Source organism: Monodelphis domestica, chromosome 1, assembly GCF_027887165.1.
Source record: "Monodelphis domestica isolate mMonDom1 chromosome 1, mMonDom1.pri, whole genome shotgun sequence".
NCBI lineage: Eukaryota > Metazoa > Chordata > Mammalia > Didelphimorphia > Didelphidae > Monodelphis > Monodelphis domestica.
Genome location: NC_077227.1, coordinates 319,637,346 through 319,651,080, shown reverse-complemented (window position 1 = coordinate 319,651,080; position 13,735 = coordinate 319,637,346). Strand labels below are relative to the sequence as shown.

General features: G+C 40.1%; 1 long non-coding RNA gene across 1 annotated transcript in view; it reads right to left on the bottom strand.

The window, feature by feature from the left end:
* Nucleotides 1-12,534: 12,534 nt before the first annotated feature.
* The window catches only part of LOC130456348 (uncharacterized), a 53,793-nt gene continuing 52,592 nt past the window's right edge, over nt 12,535-13,735 (bottom strand). Inside the window, exon 2 of the long non-coding RNA XR_008915080.1 lies at nt 12,535-13,003. This is a non-coding gene — a long non-coding RNA (uncharacterized LOC130456348). The remainder of the gene's footprint in view (nt 13,004-13,735) is intronic.

The window sequence follows — 13,735 nt, the reverse complement described above, 5'->3', positions numbered from 1 at the left end:
ACCCATAGATAGTAGAGCCCATGGGGTCATGAAGAGTTGTGTAACTGAATAGCTGAACAATTATATTCCACTCTGAGTTTACGGTGTAAGAAGCACATTGATTATATAGAGGAGAAAGCACAACCAGGATGGTGAAGGGTCTTACACTGGAGTTATATGAGGATTGATTAAAGGAATTGAGGGTGTTAGGAGAATGGGGAAAAGAGTAAGTATTATGTGCCAGGCATTGTGCCAAGTGCTTTTTCCCAAATATTATCTCATTTGATTCTTAAAAACAACCCTGCACGATAGGTGCTATTATCTCCATTTTAAAGTTGAAGAAACTAGTTAAGTGACTTGCCCAGGGTCACAGACCTAGGAGGTATCTGGGTTGCATTTGAAATTAGGTCTTCCTGTTTAGCCTGAAAAGTGAAGGATTGTTGGAGATTAGACTCATTCTCCTTGGCTCCAGGAACAATAAATTTCAGAGAGACTAATTTAGGCTTAAAGTCAGGAAAGACATCCCAACAATTGGAATGAGCTGCTTCAAAAGGTGGTGGAACCCTTCTCTTCAAGAGTCTTCAAAGCAGAGCCCGGTAATCCTTGGTATGTTATAGTGGGGATCCCTTTGTTTTATGGGTCACACTATATGAGTGCTGAGATCCCTCCCAACTCTCAAATCCTGTGACTCTATAAATCACTGGGAAGGAAACTGTCACTAGTTCCAAAGACCAAATAGCTGCCCCACCAAGCTGTCAAAGTGCCTGGAATTTAAAAAATGTTCCTTTTGGCTCCAGCATTATCAACCCAAGGCTCCTCTCTCTTTTAGTGTGACCCTCATCTTCCCAAGGGACAAACACTTGTTATTTATTATCCACATTTCTTTTGGCATTCTGTTATCATTTATTTGGCCCCACAACAGGAAGTTCCAAGCAGGGCACTGCTGGGGAGAGATATTTAAACCTAAAGGCTAGGGAGTCTGGGTAAAGGGAGCAGAGGGTAGGAGTAAGAGCTCTGGGTAGTAGGGACAAGGTGGATTTGGAGAGGTGGGAGGAGAAAAGCAAAGAAGAGAGGTTAATAGACTTTGCTATGTAAGAAATAAAGAAATCTCTGGGCCATAATTTCTGACCTGAAAACTAACTTAATCCATGGGTAAATAGTGATCCATGATGAAAAAGGCATTTCGTGGATATTCACAGTTGTTTTTATAGGCTTTTGACAGTTGATACAAGTCATTGATTAACAAAACCCACATACTCAAAGTGTTTTAGCTAAGAGTTAATAATATATTCTAGTATAAGGTCCAAGAATTTTATTGATCTTGTAACTAATACCTTCAGACAATAACTCTTAAGAAGAAATATAAAGGTAAACAGAGTCATCTCTGAGTCATCAAATCTGAGGATCCTGTTGCTGACATAAATTCCTAGAAAAGCAAATACTATTCCTACTTTTATGACTGACTCTATGATTGTCTGTTATCTTTATTCAGAATTAGGAGATTGTAAAGATGTTTATAACGGGAGCTATTCAGTTAACTCTCTCCCTAACTAGTACAGTTCATTAACAACTGGAACTATTCTTTCTAACATTCGAGTGACATATACTACTTAAAGGATTATATGAGATGAATTAGGTTTATATGAAATGACATAAAAAGAAATTAAATGAAATAAATGCAAATTAAGTTCTTTAGCCAGTTACCCCACACCAAGCATCATTCAAAAAAAACTTAAGAATTATTGAAATGCATTGCTTTTCTCTGCTTGGCCTGACTTCTCCTTATCTGGGACTCTCCTGATTCCTCTATTCTCTGGCCAGAGTGAAAAAAAAGAGCTGGGAGAGACTAGCTTCCCCCTGTTTCACCTTTAGGACCATCATCATCATCCCCTACCTCCAACCCCCTTTACACCCACTCAGGGAGAGCTGGTGGATTGGCTAGTCACAGAAAGCATGTTCAGCATAGTTTCATCCTAGGGGGTCAGTTTGGCAACTGATGCTGCCTCCAGTTGGGTTTCAGGCTTGCATTACAGGCAAATGGGGCAATCCTACCCTCACCCCCCAAAGCCATCTGTCTGGGTAAATAGGAACCATCAGGGTCCAGTAGACAGGCTAGACCCACCTACAGGTCTCTCTTCCATAAACTGAAGTATAGAACTTTATATTTCTCTTTATTTTATTTTATCATACTAGATATGACCCAGTCTTGTCTGTTAAGTCTTTTCTGTATAAAGACTATGTTAAACAAAAAACAAGTCCTCAGCTCTGACCCTACCCCAAGTCCTCATCCCTCTTTCTCCTTTGAGACGCTTAGGACTCAAAAAGAAAAAGAACCCTGATACATTTCTTTAACACAGCCTTTAATGGAATAATGAACTGGAGAAATTCCATGTGAACTGGAACGATCTCCAGGAATTGATGCAGAGTGAAAGTAGCAGAACCAGGAGAACATTGTACACAGAGACTGATACACTGTGGTACAATTGAATGTAATGGACTTCTCTACTAGCAGCAATGCAACGATCCAGGACAATTCTGAGGGACTTATGAAAATGGACTCTATCCACATCCAGAGAAAGAACTGTGGGAGTAGAAACACAGAAGAAAAACAACTCCTTGATCACATGGGTCTATGGGGATATGATTGGGGATGTAGACTCTAAATGATCACTGTGAACTTGGAAATTACTCCACCCTAATTAGGCATACTTTAGGGGAAGATAAAGTTGTAAACTACTGATTGAACAATGAAGGTACTTAACTCATACCTTATAGTGAAGCAAAAAACTTAAGCTGTCTATTTTTAGATCTAATACAAAAGGGTGTTAAGTACCTATAAAGGTTAAATTAATCACAAAAAGGTCAAGTAACTCACAAAAGGTAAGCTTAACAAAGAAGTGTGAAGTACCTCAGAAGATATAATCTAACCAGAGAAGGTGAGAACTAAAGAGTGGACAGTCCTGGAGAAAATCTAATCAAAGAAGGTGAGAACTAAAGAATAGGCAGTCCTGGAAAAAGCATCTACTGTGATTGGTAGACGTGAAAATTTAGGAGAGGTGACATAAGAGAAAATTTCTTTAAAAGGAGACTAAAAAAGTCAGTTCAGGCAATTCAGTTTGGAGTGCAATTAGATTCAGAGTTCAGTTCAGTGAGGACCGGGGACCTCAGCCTGGAGAATCTCACTCAAACAGCTTCCTTGGAGATAGTCTCCTGGTGAGTGATAAGACTGACTCCCTTTCCCTTAGGCTCAGGGAGGTCACTTTGGCCAAGGCCTTTAACTACTGCCTGGCTCAGCCTGAGCCAGAGCAGTTTAAAATTAGTTCTCTCTCTCTCTCTCTCTCTCTCTCTCTCTCTCTCTCTCTCTCTCTCTCTCTCTCTCTCTCTCTCTCTCTCTCTCTCTCTCTCTCTCTCCTTTCCTTAATTCCTTCTCTCTATATTAATTAAAATCACCATAATTCCCAGCTGACTTGGGTATTTTATTATTTGGGAATTTTCCCTGGCGACCAATTATTTAGATTTCAAGTCACAAAGCTAAAATCATCTTCACACCACCCTAGTGCAAATATCAATAATATGGAAATAGGTCTGGATCAATGACACATTGTAAAAAATAGACTCGAATACAGGACTATAATCCCCATGAGCCTTTGCTCCACTTCCCCAGAATGCCTTGTAATCTCACCTGGGCCGAGATCGAGAAGGTATTTAAGCTGATTCAAAGGCTTTTGAGGGCTCTCTCACTTTTTTGGACTTCCATTTTGGAGCAGACGTGGCTTTTTTTCATAATGTAGGTGAGGTTGTGTCTAGGCCTCTCTATGGCCTGGACACAGGTCTCTTATCCTGTATTTTCTTTAATCCTTAATCTTCAATAAACCTCTAAAAAATATAATACTCCTTACAGAGAGAAACTAATTTCTACCTGCCCCAGTCTCCAGTATTCCTAAATTTTAATCTTTACAGATGGCGACCACTACATTGGATGAGAACTTCTCAAAATTTTTTTAGCCTAGAGAATTTTTTTTAAAGCCATGGTTCTCCAAGATGCTCTTTAGAAAACCATCTTGATCAGCTCCTGCCTGCGGCCCTCTCCGGCTCCTGCTTCTGCTCCTGGCCTCTCACCTGGTGCCTGAGCTGCGCTCCGGCTCTCAGCCCAACCCACCCCGGGGGTCTGTCTCTCACCCATCTGGCCTCCAACCCAGACAGCTCATCACCCAGATCCTTGGAGCAGATAGCTCAGGACTCATTTCGACCAGCTAGTAACAGTATTGGCCACGTGGGTGGAGGGGAGAGAAATTTTCCCTTAGGCTAAGCCTCTGAGCAAACGGGGTGTATTGGCTCCACGTGGGTGGCCTGGGCTCCACGTGGACTGGGGCAGGAGGAAGGATCATATCAGGGGAGAGGGGAAAGAGAGACTAGAGAGAGAAGAAACAGATTTTTTCAAACAGAAACTTAAAAAGCAATGGGCTGTTTAAAAGGATTTTTGACTGTTCTGGTAATTTCATTGCTTTTATCTGCCTCTCAGGGAGCAGACTCAGCCCAAAGATTCAACTTTAACTTTGGGCAGGCAAATGGGTGGCTCAGCGACCTGATTGCCAGACATAAAGACATTCGGTCCTGGGTTAAAATCTGGCCTCAGATACTTCCCAGCTGTGGGGCCCTGGACGGGTCCTTTGAACCCCACAGCCTAGCCCTTACCACTCTGCCTTCTGACAACAGACATTTAAATGGATAAACCCACCCAAGGAACTTTAAAGACTAAAGGTTATATTTTGAGGCATTTCAGACTCCAATGGTTTATTAAAATCTCTGTATTCTATTGCATTGTTTTGTTTAAGATATAACTTTGTGATTTTAAGTTCATATATTACTGGATTCAATATTATTCTGTGAACTGAAGGTTGATTGACTTTATTTTGAATGTACTGAGTTTTGAAATTCTGTTGTTTTTCCCCTATAACTGTGTTGAACAAATATTACTGTGAATAAGCCCATATGTGAAAAAACAGCTTTTTTCTATTTTGCCAAGGATAGATGGATTTCAGAACTGGTTATAATTATATTAACAACCTTTGGAAATTTTAATGTGCTAAATACCTCAAATGATTTGGTTTTAAGGGTTTTTTAAATATGATTTTTGGAATTTTTTTTTGCAATCTGGTTATTTTTGCCAATTGTAGCTGAAGTTAAATTCATTTTATAACCCCCAACCTTCCCACATGTGAATGGAAGTTGGGCAGTTAATCTCAGGGCATTTGTATCCCTAAAAGCCTCCAAAAAGGAGCACCCCTTTATTTATACTCTTCAGCTCACTATTTTACTTCTACCAGAATGATATATAGATTTCTTGATTATGTTCTTAACCCAAGATGAGTTTTACTTTGTTTAAAAAAATATGTTTAAATACCAAGGTTGAAAGATTGCTATATTTGTAAAAATTGTGACAAATGTCCATCAATTCATAGGTTTTAAAAATGTCATACAGCAACTTATGTGAAATATGAAAGTGTGTTTGTTTGCTATTGTAATTAATTGGGCTATTGAGAATTTTGGGGATTTTGATAACTACATATTTGTACTACTGTATTTTTAAAAAATGAAAAAAATTGTTAACCTTGTTCAATTCATTTGCCTTCTACTCACAGTGGAGCATGGCCAGATATTAAGAGGAAATGGATTTCATTTTTGGTGAGAAAGCCTTGCATTTTATATTTTCTTAGCTGACACAGTGTCAATGATTATAAGCTATATTTTTGAATTTTTAAAGCTCTTTTATTATTATATTTTTCTTGCATATGCAATATACTTTTTCAGTTTTTTTATTATTTTTTCTCTCCTTTTTATATTTGAAGCACATGTCAACAGCATTAAGATTTTCTTTAACTTTTTGACTTTTCAGTGCTACAAGTTTGAAATACATTTGCTAATGCATGCCCAAAAAGGCTTGTGACTATAAAAATGATGCCACTAATTATTTAAAAAATTATGGAACTTTGCTTAATGATTCTGTTTGATTCCAGGACAAGATATACACACAAGAGCCATTTCACAGAGCCAAAGAAAGGCCAATCCAGGATGGATTGATGCATTTTTAGGCCAATACAAAGGTCTTGAACCTAGTGTGAAGACTCGAGGTTACTGTGTTTAACATGTGTTAAGACATAAGCTTTCCTTGTGTCTACACTCACTCTGAAGATACTCACAGACGAGTATCCCCAAAACCTTGGCTCCTACTTGGCTTCTATAATCTGGTCCCTTTCTTTTCTGCCTCCCATAATGTGGTACCTTTCTGTAGTCCTGGCTACTGACTGGGTAAATGCATCATTACTTAGATCATTTTGATTGGGCCCTGATTGAAGGACCTGTTATAGATTTATTTTTCTTTTACTTGGAATTGTTATACATAAGACTTTGATAGTCTATATTTTCATCCAGAAATTTTTCTTTTCTTTTTGATTTTTCTGATGTCTTTTTAATATCTCTTACCAATTGATTCATATACCTCATACCTCAGCCATGCATCCCTAAGTGATTATGTATTTGTCAATCACCCTCTTAACAGGGGAATGTAAAAAATATTATTATTTAAATTGCAAAGTTTAATTCCTTTTGAGAAGAATTTTAGGTAAATAAGATGCTACCTCTCTGAATCCAGAACTGAACTGTTGGAGAAGCCACCATGAAGAATCCTCCAGACCACAAGTGCACAAAAATGAACTTTGGGTGTGGTTAATGAACATTTATTGGTATGTATACTTTCATGCCAAAGGGGACTGCCCCCTAACTGGCTTTTTGTCAATGCGTTCGGCAATTATTGGTTTTATTCTTTTTTTTCTCTCTTATCCTCAAATTATTGTAATCTTTAAATTGATGATGTTTTCATGATCCTTTGGGAAAAAAATTAATTTTTTCAAATGATCAAACGGAAGAATGTAAAAAATAGACTCGAATACAGGACTATAATCCCCATGAGCCTTTGCTCCACTTCCCCAGAATGCCTTGTAATCTCACCTGGGCCGAGATCGAGAAGGTATTTAAGCTGATTCAAAGGCTTTTGAGGGCTCTCTCACTTTTTTGGACTTCCATTTTGGAGCAGACATGGCTTTTTTTCATAATGTAGGTGAGGTTGTGTCTAGGCCTCTATGGCCTGGACACAGGTCTCTTATCCTGTATTTTCTTTAATCCTTAATCTTCAATAAACCTCTAAAAAATATAATACTCCTTGCAGAGAGAAACTAATTTCTACCTGCCCCAGTCTCCAGTATTCCTAAATTTTAATCTTTACAACATGTAAAATCCAGTGGAATTACATGTCAGCTATGGGAGGGGAGTGAGGGAGAAGGGAGGGAAAGAACATGATTCTTGTAACCATGGAAAAATAGTCTAAATTAAATAATTAAATAAAAATTTCCCAAACAACAAACAAACAACAAAAAAACCCACTGCCTTTAAGGTTTCCAAAGTCGTTTTCTGCCTAGTCTGAGTATGTGGCCCTTAGACAGGCCCAGGCTTGCTTGTTTTGTTTATTTTTAATCCCCATTGAATAATGGGATTGGGCCAAGGGTTTAGTCAGGGCTGGGGGAGGCAGTCTCTGGACCCTGGGTATAGCCTCCATGGTATTCAAAGACCACCATTCTGGGACAATGGAGGCTTTCAAGATCCAGTCTTGGGGCATATCTAGGAAAACTTTTAGTTGGTGAGACAGGTCAAGGGGCTCAGCTTGAGAAAACCAGGATAGCCTGGTGAGGAAGGAGTCTAGGCTTGCCATCAGGAGGTCTGGGCACTCTACCCACTTCGGCCATTGGTTTCCTATATGACATGTCACTCAACTTCTGTGGACCTCATTTTCTCCATCCTAACCCTGCCAGTGAAAGGAAAAAATTTGTGAGCTTCTTTTCTCCCCATGGAATGACTTTGAGCTTCCAGAATGGGGGGGGGGGTGTTGGGGAGCTAGGGGTTCAGGGACTCTGCTCAAGGAGAGAATTTGGTGCTATTGTCCAGTATTGTTTACTGATTCCAGGAGAAGTGGGATAACTGCCAGGTTTCCTTGGACATTTCCCAAGAATGGATTTTGAAAGTCTACCTTTCCCCAGAATCTGAGATTTTGTATGCCGAAGAGGCTGTCCCAGGGGAACAAAGTCTCTTCCCCAGGCCCTAATAGCCCCTTGGCTCAATCTCACTCTTTACCAGGGCAATGGGGACAAGTGGGGGCTGTCCAGGGGCACAGATTCTTACCAGGCAGATTCTGATTACCCAGAGCTCCAAGTCACAGCTCCCCACTCATCTGGATAATTCAAGATTTAGACTCTTTCTCCCCAGATTTCTCTCCCAACTCCTTCAAGAGTGCCTTGAGTTTCTGCTCTCAGACCAGAGTCGGTGAGAGGGAATTCCATCATTTGAAAAACAGTGTTGAGAGATGATTCTAGAGAAGAGGAAGTCATTCTAGAGTGGGAAGTCCTGGGTTTGTGTCCCTTGATACAAGTGACCTGGGGTAAATTTTCTGAGTGTTGGTTCCCTCATTTCTAAAAAGATAATAGGCATGTTATGTAATGAATCAGCAGTCCCTGCTGTCTATAGATGACTCAAATGAATAAAAACTTTGAGCCAGGCACTGTCCTAATAAGCAATGGAGACAAAGGAAAACATGAAAGAATTCTTCACTCTCAAGGAGCAATAAATGTAAAATGATTTGAAGGGACCAGGAACCCCTTCAAAGGCAAATCAAGAGACTTTGGGCAGGAAGTGATACCTGATCTAAGACACTATGGATTCTGGGAATTAGAGGCAGGAGGGGAGATCGCAGGTGGTTAAGGAATAGAGATATGAACCCACTTAATTCCAGTCACAGTGGGGCACAGATGTACAACTGCAAATTGTCTCCTATCTGGGCAACCATCAATTCTAAGATTCCTGCATTCTTTCTAAAGAAGGCTTTAGGGAAGAAGTAATACCTGATGGAGAAGAGAGTTCAACAGGCAGAGAAGACCTAATTAGGATGCTCCAAACATGGGAAAAACAGTTCATGCCCAAGTTCCAAGGAAGGAGAAGGGTATGTTCATCAGACCACCATGAGTGGTCCAGTTTAGAAGTATTGACAAACAGAAAGTAGAAGTGGAACCTAAAGCTGACCAGGTCTGGAGACACCAGATTGTGAGGGTCTTTGAATATAAGACTGACGTGTCCAGCCTTTATTCAATCTAATTCAAGTAGAGCTTTTTTTTTTTTTTTTTAAACACACTGACTGCTCCCCTCCCAAACACAGAGATTTCTTAGGGGGTTTGCGGGAGGGATGACATAACTTGATCAGAGCTGCAAATCAGGAAAATATCTGGCATCCTATCAAAATGCATTAAAAGAAAAGAGCCTAGAGACAGAAAAACCATTTAGGAATCTGTGATATCTGGCAAGTCACTTCCCTTCTCTGAGACTTAGTCTTCTCATCTATAAAATGGGAGAGCAGGGAGTAGATAATCTCTAAAAAACACTTTGATTCTAATATGCTGCATTCTAGAGAGGCGTTGGTGTCAAACTTAGAACCAGCAGGTCACATGAGGTCTCAGGTACAGAGGAAACCAGATAAATTATTTTTTTTTATCCAAAGATATTTTCCCCCAAGTACATGTAATAATAATTTTCTACCTACATTTTCTGAAATTTTAAGATTGAAATTGTTTCCCTCCTTCCCTTCCCTGCCCCTTTCCCTGAGATGGTAACCAATTTGATCTGTGTTGTCATGCAAAACCTATTTCCATATTGATCTTTGTTGTAAGGTAAGACATATAAAACTAAAGCCCCAAAATAAAAACATAAATAAACTAAAGTGAAAAATAGCATGATTGGATCTGCATCTGACTCTAATGGTTCTTCCTTCAGAGGTGGATAATTATCCCAGATCACTGTATTGCTGAAAGTAGCTAATTCTTTCATAGCTGATCATCATTCGATGTTGCTGTTACCGTGTACAATGTTCTCCTGATTCTGCTTATTTCATTGTGTATCAGTTCATGGAGGTCTTTCCAGTTTCTTCTGAAACCTTCCTGTTCATCATTCCTTATAGCACAATGGTATTCCATCACCAACATGTACCACAGTTTGGTCAGCCATTCCCCAATTGGTGGACATCCTCTCAATTTCCAATTCTTTACCACCACAAAAAGAGCAGCTATAAATATCTTTGTACCAGTAGGTCCTTTCCCCTTTTTTATTATCTCTTTGGGATACAGACCCAGTAAGTGGTATTACAGGATTAAAGGGTATGCATAGTTTTATAGGCCTTAGGATATAGTTCCAAATTGCCCTCCAGAATGGTGGGATTAGTTCACAACTCCACCAAAAATGCATTAGGGTACTGATTTTGCTACATCCCTCCAACATTTATCATGGAAACCAGATTCAAATGTAAAATGTAAAAGGGACCATTGTGGATAGAGCAACAAGTCTGGAGCCAGGGAGGGAGAACCTGGGTTCAAATCTGGCCTCAGATATTTCCTACCTGTGTGAACCTGAGCAAGTCACTTAACCCTAAAGGCTTAGCTCTTGTCTCTCTTCTCTCTTAGAATTCATACTGACAGAAGATAAGGGCTTGTGGTTGTCATGTTTTTTTAAATTTAATATAATTAGGAAATGTTTAACAAAATAAACCTGTTGTAAGACATTGTGGGATGTTCCCTTTTGAGGTTTGTCATATAAAAGACACATGGATAGGGCACAGGACTTTGACAGGTTTGAAATGGAAACCTCTGAGTGATGTTGGCCCACAACCCCCTCAAAAGCTTGGACTGTTTGGAAAACACAAGTGTTGAAATTGCCCATTACAGAGTTTCCTGTCATTGCTATGGGAAGCCAAATAAAGGGAAGTTCTCTGCAGGATGGAGAAGTAAGCGTTGGCTTCATGGAGGAGGCAGGCAGTCTCCCCACATGACCTGAGACATGGAAACAAGTATCTACTAATCACCTTCTACTTCCCAGGCAGCTAAGTGGTGTAGTGGATAGAGCTGCTCGGTCTAGAATCAGGAAAATTCATCTTCCTGAATTCAGATCTAGCCTTAGACACTTCCTAGCTGTGTGACTCTGGTCAAATCATTTAACCTTGTTTGCCTCAGTTTCCTCATCTATAAAATGAGCTGGAAAAGGAAATGGCAATCCACTCCAGTGTTTTTGCCAAGAAAACCCCAAATGAAGTCACAAAAAGTCAGGCATGACTGAACAACATTTACCAGAAACTGCTAAGTGGATAGAAAGGTATTTAAAAAAATTGTCCTTGTTCCTCGTAGAGCTTATATTTTAAGGGGGAAAGCTAGCAAATCAGAATCCATATCCCTGATGGCTTAAAAAAAACAAGCCTTTTCCATTTGCCTGGAGAAAGGAGGTGTTTGTAATGGTCAGATGGGTCAGAGTTGTAAGGAAATAACAAACAGAGGAAGAACTTTCTAACTGTAAGGGTTCCGAGGACCAAGAAGGAAAAGGTCTATGGGACCAGACTAAAGGACTGGGAGGAAGGACTTCCCTGCTATGTGAAGAACCCAAACAGATGTGAGTGAGGGAATATTCCCATCTAGGAAGGGGGAAGATAAGGGTTCAACCTTCCAAGAATTAATCAGGCCCAGAGCCAAAGAATCAGGAACCACCTCAGGCTCTTTTCCCCTGTACCTCCATACTCTCCATATGTCCAAGCTTGTGCTTGGTCAGTTCCATTCTTTTTTTTTTTCCTAGCTTATCTGGAGAGGCCCTGGGGTGTGGGTTATGTAAATAAAGCTGGAGTATTTTTATTCCTTCATCCTGTTATCTTACCAACTGGGACTTGGGACAAGGGAGCAAGGCTTGGCATGTGGGAAGGGGAAGGGATAATAATCAGGAATGTCAGGGTTTCCTGAATATTTGGCCAGGATTGTCTGGGCCTCGAAGAAAGCATCAAAATAACATCCTGTGACAGGGGCATCAGGCCACTATATTTCATATTACTTGTAATCTAGGGCCTCTCCACTCAGACCCATAGGGATTTTCTCTCCCCCCTCCCCCAGAATCCATTTTAGAATCAATACTGAGTATTGGCTAGGCAATGGGGATTAAGTGACTTGCCCAGGGTCACACAACTAGGAAGTGTCTGAGGCCATATTTGAACCCAGGACCTCCCATCTCCAGAAGGCAACAGGTAGAAGGACAAGGAGGTAGGTTTTTTTAGGTCCTTGTAGAGTATGCCTTCCTAGAAATGTCTGCCTCATAAGACAGGGGGGTGGCCAACTTTGAAGGGATTCCAACAGAGGCTGGATGGCCACTCAGTGATGTTGTCAGGAGATTCCTGTTCAAATACAAGTTGGTCTAGTTTCCTCATGAGGTGAATTCTAGTTCTATGAATTTTTCTTGAATCTTAGGTAGACCATTCCTCCTACTCTCCCTACTCCCCTTCCCCCCCCCCAAACCCAACCCCACCATTAGCACTGATGTATACTGGTGTCTCCTCCTAAGGGGCTAGTAGAAGAGGAGAAATGGAAGAGACCTTAGGATGGATGCTCACTTACCAATTTAGGCTTTCTAGAGGAAGGGAGCCTTTCAACTGGGCCTTTTATTATTTTATTTTATTCATTTAGAATATTTTACCATGGTTACATCATTCATGTTCTTTCCCTCCTCTCCTCCAATCCCCCTCCCATAGCCAATAAGCAATTCCACTGGGTTTTACATGTGTCATTGATCAAGATCTATTTCCATATTATTGATAATAATTGCACTAGGGTGATCATTTAGAGTCTACATCCCCAATCATATCCCCTCGACCCATGTATTCAAGCAGTTGTTTGTCTTCGGTGTTTCTGCTCCCACAATGTTTCTTCTGAATGTGGATAGTGTTGTTTCTCATACATCCCTCTGGGTTGTTCAGGATCACTGCATTGCCACTAATGGAGAAGTCCATTACATTCAATTGTGCCACAGTGTATTAGTCTCTGTGTACAATGTTCTCCTGGTTCTGCTCCTCTCTCTGAATCACTTCCTGGAGGTCGTTCCATCAACTGGGCCTTTTAGAAGGATTCTGCAGTGAGAGTGAAGAGAGTGGACCTCACCAAGTGGCTTGACTGGGCTTCAGAGACATTTACCAGCTGTGTGGCCTTGGGCATATGATCAAATAATTTAAATTTGGAAGGCAATTTAGGGATCATTTACCCCTTCCTTCCATTTTGCAAATGAGGCAGCTGAAGCTCAGGGAAAAGTGATTTGCCAAAGATCACACAGGTAAATAAGAACACTGAGCAGTAAATTTCATTAGACTGTGCACCCAGATGATTTTTATTTTGTTGTTTACTTCGAAGGAAACATTTATCAAATGCTAAGTCATAAAGGACATTTTAAATTCATTGAGCAAATTAAGAAAATTGAAAACTAAGCTTAATTTTTAACTTAACTAAACTTTCCATGACAAGCTTTAAAAAATGAGTCAACACTCTAAATGATCATCCATCAACAACATGGAAATAGGTTCTGATCAAGGACACATGTAAAACCCAGTGGAATTGTGTGTTGGCTATGGGAAGGGAGGGGAGGAGGGAAATGGGATTCTTGTAACCAAGGAATAATGTTCTAAATTGACTAAATAAAAATTTCAAAATAAATAAATAAATATTCGCAACCCCCCCCAAAAAAATGAGTCAACAATAACACTATAAGTAACAACTGATAATCTACCTCTAGCCCTTTGATCCCAAATCCAATACTTTTGCCACTACATATATGACAACTACCTTGGAAACTCAATTTCCTCATCTGT